The sequence below is a fragment of the Bidens hawaiensis genome, unplaced genomic scaffold (genome assembly GCF_021521415.1).
Source record: "Bidens hawaiensis isolate Kalapana, Puna unplaced genomic scaffold, B.hawaiensis_p1.1 tig00018720_1, whole genome shotgun sequence".
NCBI classification, from domain to species: domain Eukaryota; kingdom Viridiplantae; phylum Streptophyta; class Magnoliopsida; order Asterales; family Asteraceae; genus Bidens; species Bidens hawaiensis.
Window position 1 is genome coordinate 229,067 of NW_027492834.1, and position 20,989 is coordinate 250,055.

The 20,989-nt window shown below is 32.5% G+C and overlaps 1 long non-coding RNA gene and 1 pseudogene across 2 annotated transcripts in view; one reads left to right on the plus strand and one right to left on the minus strand.

The window, feature by feature from the left end:
• Positions 1-20,989, plus strand: part of LOC143556760 (uncharacterized) — a 54,038-nt gene that overhangs the window by 16,170 nt on the left and 16,879 nt on the right. The window lies entirely within an intron of this gene.
• On the minus strand, positions 9,573-13,480 carry LOC143556757 (transcription initiation factor TFIID subunit 5-like; annotated as a pseudogene). The gene is made up of 19 exons (XR_013139437.1): positions 13,302-13,480; positions 13,090-13,171; positions 12,926-13,004; positions 12,742-12,839; positions 12,583-12,639; positions 12,384-12,471; positions 12,177-12,286; positions 11,998-12,105; positions 11,771-11,922; positions 11,596-11,706; positions 11,440-11,509; positions 11,330-11,366; positions 11,064-11,228; positions 10,896-10,972; positions 10,704-10,820; positions 10,368-10,633; positions 10,191-10,286; positions 10,026-10,101; positions 9,573-9,830 (listed from the first exon to the last, which is right to left on the minus strand). The product of XR_013139437.1 is annotated as a transcription initiation factor TFIID subunit 5-like (transcript).

Here is a 20,989-nt window from a genome sequence, read left to right on the forward strand (position 1 = left end):
TTTGTGTTTGAGCCTAACGAGCCGTTTATAATCAATTCATAGTGTATGAGCACACATATATAGTGTGTGTAACTCATACACAAACAACCTTTTGCAAAACCTTATCCTTATTACTCACAAACTCTATATTCTCTCCCTTTCTCTCGGCAATAACTAATACCAAACAAGATCTGAGACCTCGGTCCTCACTAGTAATTTCCGCTAGTTAGTGTAGAGGTTGATCAAAGATAACTTGTAATAGTTGTGTTATTAGATCCGGTCAAAGGACTTACAATTTATTCTTTTTAATTCAAGCACTCTTTTACTATAACTTTTTAATCGCCTTAAAAAAACCATACGTGCTGTGCGTATTACACACATGGTTATGTATATATGTAATTATGACAATAAGTTGCATAATTATCATATAAGTTGCGTAATTATTTGTGTGTAATTATAAACTTCGGCCGCACAATTATCATATAATTGGTGTTGGTAAAAAAATATTATATTTTTCTTGATTATTTAACTTTATGTGTAAGTTTGGCACATTCGAATTACCATATTTCACGCGGCATTGTTGCTTTGTATTGTTTGTACGATAACTATCATTTGTATAATAACTCATTCATTATAAATAAAACTGATGTTTTTAATAGGATATGTTTTGCTATTCAAAAGATGTTTATAACATAACTTGTTCATTTACATACCATTATATAATAACAGTTCGAAATTGAATGGATAAATGATAATGATAATAACTCATCCAAGAGAATCAAGGCTATTTTTTTTTATTTCACATAACTTTTATGAGGTTACAATATGTTTATAAAATAAACAAAAATAATACCAAAAGCAAGTCGATAAGAACCCGAAAGTCACTGGAACTGTTCATCTCACCCCCTTCATCTCTCTACCCTCACCATCCATTCTCTCTCTAGAAACCGGTACTGCTTCATGTCTCCCATCATCCACCAAAGTACACCAAGTAACATTTTTTAATGATTCGAGTAAGAGTCTAGTACTTATGCTTCTTGTTTTAGTTTTCTGGGATTTTTTGTTTTTTTTAACATACCAAACCCTAGATGTTACATTTCCTTAAATGTATATTATTTTGCTTTCTCTTCTCAGATCTGACTTTGAAATCTTTTGGTCTTATTATTTCATACCTTATTTGGGACAGAGAGATATAGTTGACAGAAGAGAGTGAGCACACAAAGTCAAGTTGTACCAAATGTTGTATGATTGTTTTGGGTGCTCACTGCTCTATCTGTCATCTTCATTCTTAATCTGCTCAAGGGGTGTACATTTTTTTTGTTAATTAAAATCAAACATGTTTTTTTTTTTTTTAATTTTGTTGGGATTATTCCGGCAAAACAGGCTTGAAATACAGAAACAGTCTCTTGTTAGGGTCTTTGTTTGGGATTTCAATGAATAAAATATTGAGGATTGTACTTGGATAATATATTATTGAGTATTGATAAGACTAGTTAATTAGGGTTTAGTTTTAGGAAAATGTGACATTTCATGGTTTACTGTTTTAAATCAACCGAAAACTGACATTAGTATTTGACTAGCTATATATTCACTATATTTTTTTAATCTTTATGTTTAATTTTATTTTTATTTTTATGTTTTAATAGTATTTTGTTAGAATCTTAACAAAATTTTAAGAACTAGGTTGGGTTATCTTAGATTCATTGAAGAATTATTTTTACTTTGTTTGATTATCATTCATTTTTAGATTTTAATAAGCATCTCAAGATTGTAAAACAAATTGATTTTTACCCACAGAAAGTTACCATAATCAGGGTGTACATGTTTCTTTGGTTGTAACCTAATTAAGGCAGTTTCTGACTATTTAATCTTTACATCACATCACTTTGACTGCGTTTCTGAATTTTTTAGATGATGCATTTTTTTAAGGAAAAATTCACAAATAATCTAAAACAAGAAAGAGAAAATTAAAAAGATCATAATTATGTCAAGATTTCCAAAACAACCCAATAAATATGTACTGGGGCGACGCTTTAGGAAAATAAACGACGGGATTTAAAAACCAATCAAAATGTGACATGTGTAAAGGATCTGACACACCAGACGAGATTTTTAAAAATCTCGTCTGTTCCGACCAAATTTTATACTTAACTCACTTTTTAAAAAACCGTCTCTCCAGACGGTTTTTTTGTGTTTCTCGTATGGTTTGTTCATATTAATTTTTTCTTGAGATTTGAGCTTTTTTAATTTCATCTTGGTAGACGCATTTTGATTGAATTTCGTCTTCTAAGTTTATATTCCCAAGTTTCTTATCTGGTGGTTATAAAAGTTTAAATATCGTCTGGACCGATAGGATTTTTTGTATTCCGTCTTGACCGACAATGTCTTTTATTATTCCGTCTAATCCGACGGTATTTTTAATTATGTTTTAGGTAGACCCCACTTTTCTAAATTAAACTATCATCTTCATCTTCATGTTTCATGTTCATGTTCTTCCATTTTATCTTCAACTTCTTCAAGTATTTATCTAGTTAGGTTTTGATTAGGTTTTATGGAATTTGATAATATTGTTGTTTGTTATGGTGGTAAATGGCAAAACAATGATGATGGAAGCTGTAAATATGTTCCAACAAGCTGTAAACGGGGAGGTGTCAATCTTGATTCAAACATCAACCATTCGAAGTTGTTGGGTTTACTTGAAGCTCGGTTTAAAGTAACCTCGACTCGATTTAAAAACCCAGGACCCAAATCCGCAACCTCGACTCGATCTCCTCTCTTATACTTCATTTCGCTAAAACTGGTATGAGATTGATGGATCGGTTATAGAAATTTCGATATAGATATAAGAAGATATAATAAGAGAATAAAATAGGATTTGAACTTAAAAAATAAGAAACTTGGGAATATGAACTTGGAAGACGAAATTCAATCAAAATGCGTCTACCAAGACGAAATTAAAAAAACTCAAATCTCAAGAAAAAATAATATGAACGGACCAGACGAGAAACATAAAAAAACCGTCTGGAGAGACGATTTTTTAAAAAGTGAGTTAAGTATAAAATTTGGTCGGAACAGACGAGATTTTTAAAAATCTCGTCTGGTGTGTCAGATCCTTTACACATGTCACATTTTGATTGATTTTTAAATCCCGTCGTTTATTTTCCCAAAGCGTCGCCCCAGTACATATTTATTGGGTTGTTTTGGGAATATTGACATAATTAGGATTTTCTTTAATTTTCTCTCTCTTGTTTTGGATCATTTTGTGAATTTTCCCTTTTTTTAATCTTTTTTTTAATTACGTTTTATTTTTTTCTACTATTTTGCATTTTGAATTATTTTTGCATTTTGTTTAATTGGAATATTACATAATATTGGTTTTGATCACTAGCTACTAGGGTTTTACCGAAATTTTCACTTCTTTAAAATTATAAAGTTAAAAGTCCATGGAATAATCAAATTTATGAAAGTAATTAAATTTTTTAGTATACAAAAGTTGTTATTTTGTCTGAAAACGAACCGGACATTTGATGAACCTTTTGACAGGATGTTCATTTATTTATAAACACACGAACATGAACAAAACTTTTTATTGGTTTAGTCAAAGGAACGCACATGAACATGTCGTTTGTTTATGCTCTTTTAAGCTTGACCGTAGAAGTTTGTGTATATATGCATTCGTATAAATTGTTTAGGACCATTGCAATTTATGCTCATTTAGGTTGCCTGGTATGGTTGTATTTTTTGTTTATATTCGTTCATCTATATTTTATATGTGTATATTCCTTTCTTAATATTTGTTTGTGTTGTGAACTGTCATGTTTATACTGTTATTGACCGAATTAAACAAGCATGAGCACACTTATTTTCTTATTTATGGTCGAAGATGAACAAGAGAACTTTGTTCATTTGGTTGTTCGTGATCGTTCATTTAATCGGTAGTTGAACGACCGAACACAAACATGTTTTTTGTGCATGTTTTTTTTCGTTACAGTTTAGTAATTTTAATTGTTCTGAGAGATGGTTTGTTGTTTTGAAATAACCTCATGTCTGTTTGCTATAGAGAATTTCTTATAAACTAGTATATGATCTCCGTTCTTACATTTGAGTGAGTTTTTTAGTCTAGAAGGTTTTTAGTATATTTGGGGCTATAGATATTGCTAGCTGAATTTTTAAGAGTGGCATATTACATTGACATGCATATAAAGAGTGTCTAAATTATCATAATAAAAAAGAAATTTAAATGCATGTTATGAATATAGTGAATGTAGTTGTATATATGTGATCAATTTGAACCCACAATTTGAATATCGTCTAATTGAATGCATAACAAATTGAAGATTTAAGAAAAAAAATGACAACATAATTTCTGAAGTGTGTGTAAAACTTAAACTTGTGGAAGTAAAAAGAAATCTATATATAGTGATCACAAAGTATTAGCATTTTAATTGTTTGGCAACACACTTACATTATAATTGCTTCATCAAAGCTTACCAGTACGTACGCTAAGAGGCTATCTACACATCAATTTTATGTAGTTTGTGTGTTTAATTTTATAACCATTGAACTTATTGGTAGTCAAATTCCATATTATAGCTAAGATCTTCACTATACTAAATACATATATACTAACTGATGTTGGTTTTTAGGTTTTTTTGATTCAATCTGCTAGTTTGTAGTATACACGCGCGTGTGCGTATATTTTACGTTTCTGTAGCACAGTTTGCAGCGTAGTAATCTTTTTAAAGAAGGCCACCTCTTTTGATTATGCATCAGCTTGTGCTTTTGGAAGGTTGTGATATCACTTGGATCAATTTTATTCTTTATTGAATTAGCAAACACACTCTGGTAAGTTCCATGTTTTTTTTTTAATTTACGCAGTTTCATGTCTCGTTTTGATCTTGTCGATTGTGTTTCTTTTCAGCAAATAGTATCCTACCTTGTTATTTTGATGTTCTTATTTTTGTATTTTTTTTTTGTTTCTTTATAGCTTTAATGCACTTGTTAGATAATATACTTGTTTATTGCTTCTGGTCAGTATATATACATATATATTTATGTTTTAAGTGGCCGGTTGTTAGTTAGTGTACTGTGATCACAAAAAACTAATACAAAATACGCAATCTGTATTCTGTTTTCAAAGAGATGGCGGTTTTTAAAGATTGAGTTAATTTCAAGTTTTAAAAGACTACTAAGTGCATGATCAAGTGGCTTTTAAGTTTTAAATATTAGTTTTGTAATGGCTCTTGGAAGAGGCCTGGGGCTGTGGGGGACCCAATGAAGCTTGCTCGATGTGGCTCTTGAAGTTGAAGTTGTTGCTAAGTGTTTGCTTTCAGCATGTTACAATGATTTCCTTTATTATTTGTAGACTTTTTAAATTGTCTTTGTACAAATTAAAAAGTATTTTATATGTTTTTAATCTACTGCATCTTGAGTACTAAAACTAACTAAATGTTTCTCCTTGCTTATATGTTTCTTAAGTGTCGCATCTTCTATGCAATTTGCCTGAAATGGTTGCTACATTCAAGAAACATCTATGAAGAAGTTTTAGGCTCTATAAGGGTTTATAGAAACTTTTTATGAAGATTTGATGTGTTTTAATTAACTTAAGTTTTTAAATCATGTCTTTTTTATATTGTAAGAAAATAATTAAAATCCTTCCAGTCTCGGACTAGGAGCTGAACTCTGTTTTTGTGCGGGTTTTATTCAGTCGGACCTTAGTTATTTTTAAAAAATAATCTCCATATTAATTGTCAACTAAGCACGTTTAGTAGAGGGGCACTTGTGTACGTAGCCGACATAGCATAACACACCGAAACATTGGGTCCACGGTCACACAGTATTCAACAGTACCATCTAAAACAGATATGATCTAACTCGGATTATTATGTGTTGGCTACATTGGTACTCTATATGTTGAACGATCTTTTTAGATATGCTTATTTTTAAAGATTTTTGGTTAACTTGACTTTTTTTGATGTTTTCCCTTTTGACACCCTATATTCAAGGGGGTTTTTTTTCTGGTGTTTCAAAGTTGAAAGGTTTGAGTTTTTAATTTCAACAGCCACCATTTAAAGACATCATTTCATAGTTTTCTAGCTAAATACACTACTACATGAGGAGATGAGTTTTGATTAATTCTATTCTTCTTGATTTTGAATGTAGTGGATGGAATGCTGAAGGGAATATTTCAAGTGTTTTATGTTCTTAGATTTAGTTTCACTAAGAGTCTTAAACCAAAATGTTTTTGAATCACCACATAAGATGTACTCCCATGAATCATTATAGTTTGATCAGAAAGACATATTTGAGATGCAAATCCAGTTTAATATATTCGACAAGCTGGTGCTGAAAACTGCTAATTAAAATGACGAGATTTTAAATTCAAGATTGTTTGGGTACAAACAACTGCTGAAACAATATCAAACTTTAAATGGTTCATAATTTTACTTTTAATTTTAATACTTTGCGACAGAAATAAAGCGGTTACTTAATTCGCGACTGATATGAGACAAAATATAATTTAGTTTTAGTTAAAACTTAAAAGTTAAAACCCTTTTCACTGTGTTTATCATTTAATTTTAGTTAAGTATTTTATCTTTTCTGCGACGGTTTGCAACAAATTCTTAGCAATCACAAATGTTGCAGCTATTTTTCTTGACCATAATGGTTTTCGTCACTAATTTTGTGACCGTTTTGATTCTGATTGCAAATCACTAACATGAATCAGTCACTAAATTTGCAAACGTTTTCAGGCACATGACTTTATGTCTTTATCTATATAAAAAGTTCTAAGGTGTGAAGTGGGAAGGGATGTTAAATCCTTAAGATGACTTCTTTGTTGTAAAAACAAAGTGCTAGATAGCACCAAATGATTACACAGCGTGCCAATCCGAAATAATATTAATGATATATGCTGGAAAGATAATTTAGTGTCAAGGTATCTGCATGAACTATTTTATTCACAATGCAAGTTTTTGTGAGTGTGTCAATTTCTTGTCAGCACATGGACTACGTTTTCTCCGAGTGCTTTCTAGGTCGGATCAGACCTTGCCGGTTTTGGTGAAGTGGGTTTGGACCATTTCTAATTGAGCTGGTACGATATGGATGATCTAGTCGGGTTTGCGCAAAAAAGAAATTCTTTTAGAAGATGGTACTACCTCTGGATCAATTTACACCGATGGATCTTGTCATGTGTTAGTGAATTGAGTTAGTTCAGGTTACTAAATTAAGTTGTATATTATCATAACAAGCCTTTTTTCTGTTAAAAGGTATGTTTATGAGTATATGTACACTTATGAGCGTTACAATGTGTTAGTGAGTTTATTTAGGTTACACAAAGCCACTAATGTGATAACGAATTATTTAGTGTAAAAAAGTTGAATATGATTAACTTTACACATTTGGACTTTAGTGGGTGGTGACATGTGAGAAAATTAATTTAAATTGCACGAAGTCACGTTAGGTCATAACAAGTCATTTTGGTGTTAAAGACGTATGTATATGTAATTGTACATTATCTATTGCATTTTTTTGAATATTACAAATAAAATACACATGTTTTTGTATTATACTTCATTTCCAAAATTTTCAAAAGTACCATATAGTTGAAAAAAAAATTATTTTGGAGAACAAGAAGTTATTGTTTCTTCTCAAAACCTTAACTTGGAAAATCTACTAAAGAAATTTGGAACATGTTTGCTTACCACGTAGCTTACTAGCTATCCTATATTCAAACTTGTCAACAATGGACTTCGTTTAGAGTTAGATTGAAAAGTATGCTAGTTTACCTTCACTTCAGTCGGATGCAAAAGCTGTCTTACTTAATTTAATTCTAAAAGCATCTACAACAACAAACCTCTACAAACCATCACAATAGATTTCAAAATTTTCTTAAAAACTCCACTTTATTCTACAACAAACCTCCACAAACCCATCATATAATATTAAAATAATATAATGTATGGTTGTGAGACTAGTTCGTCCTGCTTGCGGTGCGCGCATATAATGCGTATATGTGTGAACCCTCGGGTGGGCAAAAGTGAAATTGCACTATTTTTGACGTTATTTTACTAATCTCGTGAAAATAACGTTAAAAGTGGCGGAAAGTTAATCAGGCATCATGTGGTGGCGTTGATAGCCAAAAGACAAGGGTACATGCATCGATCAGCCGGTGTCCCGATGATTGAGTGTTGCGTGCCTTATGTTCAAGGCTTGTTGCAAAACTACTATCGAGCCGGGGTCTCACCGGAAGCAGTATCTCTATCCCTATGGGGTAAAGGTAAGGCTGTCTACATCTTATCCTCCTCAGACCCTACCATAGCTTTACTATTGGTGGGATATACTAAGTACAATGATGATGATGATGATGATGATGATGATGATGATGGTTGTGAGAGTAGGTCCACACCTTTTGTCACCTATGATGTATGATGTTTGGATGAAGTTTGTAGTCACAAACTTGTGAAACAAACTTTTAACCCATAACAAGAAAAGTTGGTGCCCTTGTCTTAAATCACCCACATCATCTAGACCTTGGGTTTTACACCCTATCGTGGATGCTCGAAGTCTACATCCACCACATGTCTGAGAATCTAGAGACCGTCGATTCCAACATAATAATTACCACCAAATTTAACAAAAATGGTATAATACATGAAAATAGGAAGGTTTGGAGACAAAGGAAAACACTTATGTTTTTGTGGTAAAAATGTTCGAAAATCTTACTTGAAATCTTATCTTCACTTTTACCGACGGATTTGTGAGGGATTATCTATCCATCTCAAACCATTTTCCCAACCAACAAACACCTAAAAAAAACTTGGATAAGAATCTTTTCTAAAATCTTATTCAAAGTATTTTCTCACTCAACAAATACCTAAAAATCTTGGACATGAATCTTATCTGAAATCTTATCTTCAACATTAATGACAAATTGTTGAGAGAGAGTCCATCGCAATATGTTTTTCACATGCGACTGATTTTTTTACTAACCCATGTTCTGACAATAATGTCTCCCACCCAACAAACATCTAAAAAATTGAACATGAATCTTATCTAAAATCTTATTTTCAGTATTATAGACATTTTGCTGAAAGATAGTCTATCACAATATGTTTCCCACATGTGACCACTTTTTTTACTAACCCGTGTTCCGAAAGTAAAGTCTTCCACCTAACAAACACCAAAAAAACTTGGACAAGATACGTGTTTTGACTTTTGAAAGTAATGTCTTCCACCTAACAAACACCTAAAAAACTTGGACAAGAATCTTATCTGAAATCTTTTCTTCAATATTATAAAAAAAATGTAGATTGCTAAGAGATTATCCATTACAACATCTTTCCCGCATGCGCCCAACTTTTTTACTGACCCATGTCCCGACAATATGCCCTAGTGTTTTTGAATATTGTTTTTCATTTTCTATTTTCTTTTGTTGTTGATAAGATCTATCAATAATATAGAGATAGTGGCGGGTTGGTGTTTTGACTAAAATTAATATGTTTTAAAAAATTTTAAGTTTTAAACATACCATCTTATGAACTCACCTTCACCAATCCAAATAACGATTTTTTGCTAACCTCAGCCAGCTTGTCATTAATCAGGCAATACTTTGTATATAGGCTAGAACATTGCTACAAGTACACTTGTTCTAAGGCTTAAATCCGAAAGCTAAATTACGTACTCATAACAAGCTTCGATGATAAGAGTTTTGCAACTTACAAGATAAAATAAAAAAACTATATGGTAGTTGCAGCAACAAAAGAAAGACTACACTGGAAAACTTCCATACTAACATTTTACAGATTTGCTGAAAGAGCCCCGGAAGCAAATAGTAGATTCCTTCGCGAAAACTGTCAGAAAACAAAACTATTTTCAATGCACAACTTAAAAGAGTATGATCCACTTAAATGATGTTTTCTTGAATTATAGATGTAAATGAGCCAAGCCGAGCCAAACCCAAGTTCATCTAAGCTCAAGCTCGGCTTGTTTACACTCCTATTCTTGTTAAGATCAACTAAAAGTTTGACCGAGTGTGATGTGCTTACCCTTAAAGAATAAACTGGAGTAGATTTGGTATGCAGAGTCTTCACTGATCTGAGTCTGTTTGTATTTCCATTTCTACTATTAACCAAAAACAGAAAAAATGATTGATATATTAGGTGTCTACATTACAACAAAATGAAAAGAACCAAGTGGACTAGAAAGCTTACGTGTCTTCAGATTTTGGCGGTTTTACACTTGTGTTTACATCCCATAATTTGACAGTTGAATCAGCATAACCAGATGCAAGGAGTGATCCTTCACAGCTGAAAACATTAGGTTACATTTGAGTTTTAGCACATTTAGACAGTTTGGATATGATTAAAATGAATAATAAGATAGTTTACCTGAAAGCAAGGGACCAAACACAGGATGTATGGCCCATAAGAGGAGTGATACAACGACCACTAGAAACATCCCACATCATTATGGTACCATCTTCATCACGAGACGCCAAATATCTACCATCAGTTGACATGGCCAAACATAAGATTGAACTCCTATGACCAATGAAAATCCGCATGCAGTTTCCCGATGATACATCCCACATGCGAATTGTTTTGTCACTCGATCCAGTCGCTACGTAATTGCAGTTCACATGCCATTGTACACACTGCCCAAAATAAACCATTATTAATAAACATAATTAATGTAATGAAACAGATACGATTATTATTACTCACATCAACATCAGATAGATGTCCAGCTAATATCCTTAAAGGCTGTACTCTATCCATTGACCAAATTCTTGCGGTTCTGTCATGAGATGCACTCGCAAAATAATGCCCAAGTGGACTAAACTGCATATTTGAAAAGAATTAAGGAAAAAGTTAAAAGAAAGTTGGAACAATATGTAAAGGAATAATGGTTTTTACCTGAACATCCCAAACAGGATAATTGTGACCCTTGTAGCAAACAATGTTTGCATTGAACTTTGTGCTCCACAATCGTACTGCATTAGATCATAAACTATCTTGTAAATACATATATTTTGTTAAATCTGATGAAGATGATAGAAGATGTAACTGTTTCTAATAACATACCTGTTGAATCTGAAGAAGATGAAAGAAGAAAATCTCCCCAAGGACTAAATGAAGCTGAATAAACAGGTCCAGAATGACCCTGATACAAAGTGTAGGCTCTTTTTCCACCATTTGAACCAAGTGTGTTTTCATTCAGACCCGAATCATTTTCACTCTGAAGCATAGCTGACATCATCCCACATTTTAGTCATACATCATCAAGAGACAAGTCTTTATTATTCCAAAATTTTTAAAAACAAATAAAGGTAACAGGTAAAATGACTTACAACTGCCCATACGCCCAAGTTTTGCAACATCCCACACCTGGTGTTAAATAGTTAAAAGTTTAGAAATCAGAAAAAAATATATAAAAATAAGTAAACATTAGCTAAAAAACCTTGAGTGATGAATCTGAGAATCCACCAACAACCAATGATCCATCATGGGATATTGATGAACAATTTAATCTGAAGCAAGTATACAAAGATAAAATTAGTAAAATATAAAGTTTTGCAAGAGGGTCACATACATAATTAATTACTTTCATACATACCCATTATGTGTGTTAATAAATGTGTAGAAACAAACTGATGAAAGTGTTGTATTGCTCAGTTGTACACGGTTACGAAGGTCTTCAAGTATAGAATTCTCAACGTCTGTTGGTCTGAGGCAATAAAAAAATCAATAAAAAATAGTAAATATAAAAATTTGACAAAAGAAAAAAATACATTGTGGGCAAAGTAAGCTCTGGTTTGACACGTGGAGCAGTTGCTGACTTGTCACCCTCCCCTTTAGCACCTTTCCCTGCTGCAGCACCAACCTTGTCCTTCTTTAACTTCTTGAGGGGCCCACCTTGCTTTCCACCCTCTGCTGATTTTTTCTGAACCATAAACACAGCGCATATTTGTAATTTACAAAAAGAAAACAATTTATATGCTAAAATGCAAATAAATACCTTATTTTCATCCAACTCCCCTTCTTTGGCATCACCTTCTGTCTTTTCTGAATCTGAGAGCAAACCGCCTGCTTTATCAAGCCGATCTTCTATTGTATCTTCAAGCAACTGTAAAACCTTTTAGCGTCAATAATAATCATTTAACTCTATTATGCTATACTATTTGCAAATTGACCAACCCCCCAATGTATTTCTTTCTGATTTATTAGGTTAGCAGCACCTTGACCACTTCCAACAAGTGAAAAGGCTTCAGCATCATCAAAAATTGAGCTAGGTTGTCTAGGAGAAACTGTTAAAACAGTTACAAGTTTAATTAGAAAATGGACTCAATTTTAGAATGGAAACAAAAGTAAATATTAATTTGTAATAAGAAAATAAGAAATCACCTTGAAAATTTATGTGCTCATTGATAATACCAAGCATTCTAATCGACTTAGTGTTGTGTAGATATTGCAGAAGAAGTTCATAAGAATACTGCACAAGAATAATAATTTACAAAAACTTGTTTAACATAAATTTATAACAAATTTGCTAAGTACATAACATCAGCTGCATATTAGAACAAAACCTTGATTTTGGTATTACCTGACATATCTTTATATTCACTTTACTCTGCCTTAAATTATGAGCAAACTCCATCTCCTGTGTATTCATGAAAGAAGGATTTATTCAGACATAATGAAAGTGTTTTTAACTTTTAAACAATTAGCACAGTTGAGAGGTTTAAGGTATCAGATAACTAACATCCAGATGAGACGGACAAAGAACACCAGTTAACTTTTTGAGATCACGTGAATGCATCATCTCATGATCCTCACGAAATGTATCGAAAAATGCTCAGGCTGAAAATCCAAGCACAAGTTTTAAAATAGTAAAAAGGACAATACCAATTAATATGTAGTACATTCAAGATATAATATGGGGGTACCTTCTTGAAGATGACTTTTTGCTATGAGATCCATGAAGCAATGAATAAATACTGGATAGAGAACACGAAGCAATTCATGCTGCATTTGTTAAAACACAAATAAAGTTAAGATATGACACATATATACGATGTAGATAACATGAAGCAATTCAGTATATTAGCACCTTGTATTCATCTAGTGAACTATAAGTCCACGATCTCAACTTGCTATATCCATCATGGTACATTGCAGGGATATTTTCAGACCTGAAATTTGCAGCAAAATCATTTCACATTTTATTGGGCATTTTTAAGCTCCAAAGAGAGATTGCATGCACTAATGACAAATAACTAATTAACAGTCCGGAACAAAGTGAAGAGAGGGTAAAGAAAGTACTCAGAGAATGTGAGGAATTGTTTAGTATGATCCGAGTCTGAAGCATCATTGGCATTCTTGTTGTTCTTGTTCTGTTTTTCTTGTTGTAAAATCTGCTCAGTTTGTGTAAAACCCTTTTTCTTCAAATACTGAAATACAATTTTATCTAACTCGTCTTCCATTTATGTTTCCTTTATGTTTCTGTAACTAAAAATAAAATATTGTCAGATCAAATCCAAACTTGTTCAAAATAAACTCGATTCAATACACAAAACAATAATATTAAACACGAACAAATAACAAAGTTGACATCATGTCTAACTAATATTAAGCACAATTCATCAAAAGTCCTATCTGAAAAGATAAATCCTTAGCATTGTTAACTTAGATTTCAAAACACTCACTCGTCCCTAAAAGTAGGGCTGGCAAAACAGGTCTTATCGTGTTAAACAGGTTAAAGACAGTTGTATCTCACATATACAAACATGAATACGACTCGTTTAACTACTTTATATCTCATGTCCATAACACAGTTGTATGTTTCATGTACCAATAAGGAGAAATGAGTCTAGCCTACTAATTTCAACTATTTAAAAAAGTTATCTATACTATCTTATAATACATATAGAAAGGATGATATGATAGTTTTACCAAAAACTCTTAATTTTAAGAGTTTTACAACACCATGAGCATATTATACAACTATTGAAGCGTCTTGTTCAATCTATACTCCCTGCCCACATGATTCAAGATTCAAAATTCAAAATTCCATTCTTTCGTCTTCACTACCTAGGGTTCAACGAAATCCACCCAGAAGCATTTCAAAAACTAATTCTCTCTTGTTTCATATTCATTGCACCACCCACACAAGCAGATTCAAAATTTAAAATATTAGTCTCTCGTCGTTGAGCTAATAGCGGCTCGTAGTTGTTGTCGTTAGCGGCAAGACCCACCTTCACGGTGGTAAGTAGGCTCTGTAACTCATGGGATGGTGAGGATGAAGGGTTGAGGCCGATCTAATCGATGGCTACACAATCAGAAGTGTTATTAGTGCTTGAGGTTAGTCTCTGATACATGTTTTAATTCAAGTTATATGTTCTCCTTTTCTCTTTTACTGTACAGAATAAATTCAAGATTTGCTTAACAGGTTGTTGATTAATGCAAAAGGGGAACTTGACTCTGATTTTGCTGTTGTTAGACCTCCTGGAGACTATACAGAATTAACTGAACTATTGGGATTCCGCCAGTACAACATTTTTGTAATCGCAGTCACCTTTCATCTTAACCAAAAAGTGAGAGCTATATATCTTTTTGTATCATTAACATATGTACACATGACTATAATATATCATTACTATTTTGTTTGATCCAGTTGTGTTTTGTTGAGGAACTACGTAGATGAAAGCACTACTTCTTGTGGACGCGTTGGAGCTTACCGGGGACGACAATTTGTGTGTTCCCGATCTCTCTTTTTGTTAATTTTTAAATTTTGGTGTTGATTTGGTTATAAATCATGTTGGTTTTAGGTTTTATAATGATACTGAAGCTAATAATAATTTGCTTTTGTTCATTTTATCCTCTTAATGATTTTTTTTCGTTTTTTAAATTTTGGTTCGATGTAGGTTTGATTGTTTGAATCTATTTGCAGTTGAATTTGTTTTTATGTTCATAACACTACAATTTGTAGATATGTCAAAGAGTATATCCCCAATTAGTTAATAATAACTATTAGCTCCTATATTATACTTAAAAGTTATAAATGCATGTGGCAAAAGCTTTGTGATTTCATTATCTCTTTTATGTTCTTTACATTAAATTAGATTTACAAATTCATCATGCAGATTTCCAAAGGGAACACCTTGGGTCCGCTATCATGACACTTACAAAGGTTTCAATGTTATATTATCCGACTTGGAAAGGATGAGGCTTTAGGTGAGTATTGACTATTATGAATTCATTGCACACTTAGTTTTATTAATTCTGATAGATCAACTCATGATAATATAGTATTTATGTTATGGGACAGCGTTGCACTGTTTTAGCATCTATTGTACGTTATATTATAATTCGGGCTATGCAACCAGACCTCATTATGAATATAGGCACTACTGGTGGTTTTATAAAGACAGTTTATTTTATATTATATCCGTGCGTGCCACATGATGTTAAATGGAATTGCTTATTGTTTTGTGGGATTTGATCTACCAATATAAGGTTTGGATGCCTGTAGGCAAAAGGAGATTGTATTGGTTATCAGTAGCTTGCATGTGAATACGTGAAGATGCTTTTCATGATAGAAGGACATTATTGTGGTTTATTAATTAATTAATTGGCTAAATTAAACCAAAAATCCAAAACTTTGTTCATGATATGTTGAGGCAGATGGGTTGTTAAAAATCAAATGGGGAAGAAGGATTTGTTGATTGACCAGTGTATCATGTTCATTTTTGGATGCAAGGATTCAATTTTGCAAATTAAAGGTACCACATTATATTCGTATAGTTTCCTTTACATATCAACCTTTATTCAACATATTACATGTTGCTTTTGAAATATCATTGTTATTTGAAATCTATACTTGTATTGTGGTGGATACATGTGTTAATTAGTTTATATACAACACAAAACATTCTATATATATATATATATTTTACATGATCATTATGCCCCGTTTAAGATATAAGACAACTCGAATGTTTTAATTCATAGCATATGGGTTATAAACATAAATTACCAACAATACTAATAATCTTTTTTTATATATAGAAAGAAAAATTCCTTTAGGTATGGTAATGTAGCTGCCATATGTGATCTTAGTGAGACAGTTTCGAGTATTTAAAATAGTTCCATATGTTTGTTATTAAGACCATTCCAGCTTTTTATGAATTGCGTAGCTGAACATAAACAAACATAGTTGGGTGAACACCAGTTATCCACACTATTCGATTGTGTTTGTTCGTGTTACTTAATGAAGTTTTATAACATACGCTGCGAGTATAACATTATCTGTAGAATACAAGTCTAACAATAATTGTTACTTGATTAAGCTTTTTTAACGCAAGGGTACTTTCGTCAAACTGCAGAACACAGGTCAAAACAGAAAATTGATTCTAGGGGTGTTTAATCAAGATGTTGCAGCACCAAGATCAGGTATTGAAGTGCTTCAGGTTAGTTATTGTATTTTAAATTTATTTACTTTGAAAACTTTACAAATTAGTAATGGATGAGCATTAGAACACCTTAATTGCCTTGTCATTAGGGCTGCAAACGAGCTGAGTTGCTCGCGAGCTACTTGAGATCGACTCGTGAAAAAGCTCGATCGAGCCGAGCTTACACGAACCCGAGCCTAAAAGAAAGCTCGTTTAATAAACGAGCCCGAGGCCGAGCTTCACTTATCGAGCTCGAGCCGGCACGCGAGCCTAAACGAGCATGTCATTTATATATTTTTTATAAATATATATGTTAATATATACAAATATATTTAATAATTATTAATTGATATATATAATTTTATGAAAATATAACTAAATAACATAGATTTTATATATAAAGTTATAATGAAAATATATAAAAATATAATTATAAATATATAAAAAATTAATTAATAAATATTAAACGAGCCGAGCCCGAGCCGAGCTCGAGCTGCATATAAGTTAAACGAGCCGAGCTCGAGCCTTGTCCTGCTCGGCCTTGGCTCGGCTCATTTGCACCCCTACTTGTCATGTAGTCAATTAGATAGGTCAAACAAGTATTTCATTTTTCTATGCTAGGACTTTCTATAAAGTTAAAAATAACATCTGCTCATGATGTTGATCATGGCTCAATTTTGAAAAAGACATGCCTACAACTAAAATGACTTGGCCAGTACAGAGATTGCTTATTTGAAAATATATTTTACTAGACTATTAATATATATATGTGTGTGTGTGTGCCACGCTATTTCTTATAAAGAATTAGACTAATTGACCAACTTACTGCTAGGAGCTGGAGATGGAGGAATTTCAGCAGGCTAGAAGAATTAGGTTATTGCGTCACCCTAACAAGGTATCGGTCAGTTTAAAGGGCATTTTTGTCATTAGGAACACTGATGTGTTGTAAAACACATTGACTTTCCGTAGCATTTTTATCATGTTTTAATTGTTTTTAGTTTAATTATTAAGTCTTTTTGGTTTGTTTATGATTGATTTTACAAAGTTGAATGTTTACTTGTAGGTTGTGAAGTTTAGTGGAAAAAAGAGGCAATTTGGAAGAGTTTAGGGGCCTTTTTGGTCAAAGTTTTAAAGTTTAAGCAAGGCCCGGTCCAAGCCCACTAATTAAAAGCCTTATAATATATTATATTAAGATAATATCACAATTAATCAGCCATAACTTCTGCACTAAACCCGAAATTGAAAAACCCTAACTTTGGCAGCCACAATTCCGATCGGAACTCTTAGCCGCCGGCCAAAAAGAAAGAAAAGAGGAAGCTGTTTGGCGGCTGTGTCTCTTGGACGGCTGGGGAAAGAAAGAAGGAGTCTTGGGCAGCTGCTAGGGTCATCAAACATCCAAAATCTCAGCCATAAACCTTTAGTATACATCTCTAAACTTTATCTTTCAATAACCTTAACTTGGATTGATTTAGTCTTTTTAATTAAATTGTTTTGCAATTGTTTGATTGTTAGACTTGTTATTGATTGAGTTTTGATATTGAATGAGTTTTATAATGTTTATGATAATGTTTGTGATGTTTTTATTAAGTATGTATGGCTGTCCAAAAGTGATGAGTAGCTAAACTAGTTTGTTCTACCTAGGATAGATGATTGTTGAATGGTTTTAACTTGTTTAATGGATTGTTGATGTTCAAGACTTAAATTATTAATGTAAAGTTTAATTAAACCATGAATTAAATTGTGTGTGATGGCTGTGTTTTGTTTGTAATTACTTATAATCCTCTTGCATTCGTTAATTGAATCGGTTTTGGTTAATTGATTGCTTGTTAAGCTCTTTACTTGGTGTTTTGGGTTTATTTGCGGGGTGATCAACCGTAGGGATAAGTGGGTAATATATCATATAAAATCAGTTAGAATACACCTTCTTTGAGACCGAGAGGTGATAAGAAGTAACATTGTCTCGTTGCTTTTACTTGTTAGAATTAAGACCGCGCGAGAGCGGGTTTTGTCTTGTCAAGTTTGAGTGTTTACGTGCAATTAGTTGGTTTAATTTGGGTTGTGTTAAATTGTTCCTCTATTCTTGGTTGCGTAGTATTCGTCTCCATTAGGATAGTGTGTCGAGGAGACCGAGAGGAGATTCGTCATTTGAACACGTTAATAATTGTTTGTCCGGTTTGTTCTTTAAAATCAATTAAAATAAGTTAGAGATTGTTAGAGAGACTGTGAGGTAATTTAACTTTCTTAAACGAGTTTTGGTTGTGTCATCTTTTATAACCGGTGTCTTGAATATTTTCAATCCGTTGTCCTGTTATTTCTATCAACATGATTCATTCCTAGGTAGACGTTTTTATTCATTGAATTTAAATCAAAGTTTTCTTAAAGTATTTTGTTAACAGTTTTCTTTTAATTAAGTTAAGTAGTTAAATAAAATCTTAAAAATCAAATAAATATTATTTTGGTAAGTCTTAATTAGAGTTTCGTAATTAAAAACGTTTTCACGTGTCTTTGCGTTCGACATCCGGACTTCCTTGATGCTATACTATTTATGATCGGTACACTTGCCGGTTTTGTGTGGTTTCTATAGGATTTTCGTTTTTATAAATTTAAAGCTTAATTGTGATTCGTTCTTTATTTATATTATACATTTTCACACATCAAACACAAAGGGTATTTTTGTCATTTGGTATTTTTTTTGTATTGTTTGTGTTATATTCCTACCGCAGATTATATAACATCTATATGCAGATGAAGCCTTGTTGTGATTGCATTTGAAACATACTTCAGATTTTAAAAATTCGCAGTTAAGTCAAATTGTATGATAAACTTATTTTGTATTCGGTTTAACCTTTTATGTATTGTGTATTAAGTTGAACTCATTATGGAGTTACTTTGTACTGGTAGATGTGTGTTTTTAAAGTGTTCTTTCTTTAGTGAATCTGGCCAGGCTCAAACTTTCAGCTTGGTTTCAGAACCGAGCCAAGTTTGCCTTGGCTTGGCAGTTGGCTCGTAAACACTCCAACATGAAGAACATGGTCAAACACCCCGTTGTAAACCGTTTCCGTCGCATCACGCGGGTACCTACTAGTATATATATATATATACACACACACATACATACATAGTAAACATGGTTTAGAGAGGGAAATATGCAAGTGTCCCCTTTTCGGGGCAATGGGATATTTCCCTCTAAAACTCCTTAAATGCATATTTACCCAACCCAAACTTCTAAATGCATATTTCCCCTTCGTTAACTAAAAAATCTGCAAATTTACCCATTTTGATTTATTTTATTAATAATAATTTATATAACGCCTATTTACCCTTACCTTTATTATAACTTTATAAATTGCATATTTAACTATTTTAACCTACTTTTTGGTATGATTTTATTCATTTCTTGCGTTTTTACTAAATTTTTTTTTTTCATTTTCTCTTCTTTTCTTTTCATTTTTTTTTCTTTTACCAAGCTTGTGCTTAAAAGTAATCTATTAAAATGAATCAAGTCTATCTCATACATCCTAATTTCTAACTGAAGCCATCACCTCAATATGCTACCAGCCAACACTTTCAAGCAAAATTTCAAAATCAAATAATCTAAATCGTTTTTTTTTGCAGTTTACCCATCATGCATCGTAAATGCCATTTCACAAGCATTTTAAAATTTTTAAAAGATTGGCTTCTACCAGTCTGTGAAAACTAGCTGAAAAAAGTTGCATATAACTATCATGCAATCAAATAATTAACTGTCATGTATCAGCAGAATGTCTTGATTGTATTCAATTTATATAATAAAGAAATCATCCAATTAAATAACAAGAAATTCATGTTCATTAACTTACTAAACAAACAAACAAAAACCAACTCTTTTGTGTAGAATTAAGCATTGGGTTCAAAAAGAATTTTAAAATCGATCATTGAGAATTGATAAATTAAAGTAACAGTTAAATAATTCAATCAAATTCAGCTCTTATTTTGATATTATAACACTCAAAGAAGCAAAACCATGTCCAGGATGTAGTTGATCAATTCTCAACACGTCACCCGAACTGATGACCTTACTCTGTTTCAGAAACTCACAAGCCTCGCCAGCGGCGTTCAACGCTGTGGTCTGACCCTCCGGTGCCACAAACGGCAGAATGGGAGCCTCACCCCACCCGCAACACCCGTTATTCAATTCCACACAATCAAATTCGTTCTTCTACTGGAATTTCGATGATCCTAACCCGTTCTTCACTCTGAATTCCGATCACCGGAGCGAGGATAGACGATGGAAGAACAGAGGTTTGCTGGTGTGGTGAGTGGAAACCCTATGGTTGTGTGGAATTAAGGAGCAAGATATGCATCTGCTGGTTTGGTATTTTTTTAGTGGTTTTTTTTAATCTTCTAAGGGCACTTTTGTCACATTCAAAATTTTAATAAAAATGGGAAATATGCAATTAAAAGTTTTGGCTGCGTAGATATGCAATTGTCCCCTTTTCTATTTAACAGGTTTAATCATGTCTTAAACAGGTGTTCAATTGACAGCCCGACCTAAAAGCCTATCTTTCTATTGTGTAAAAT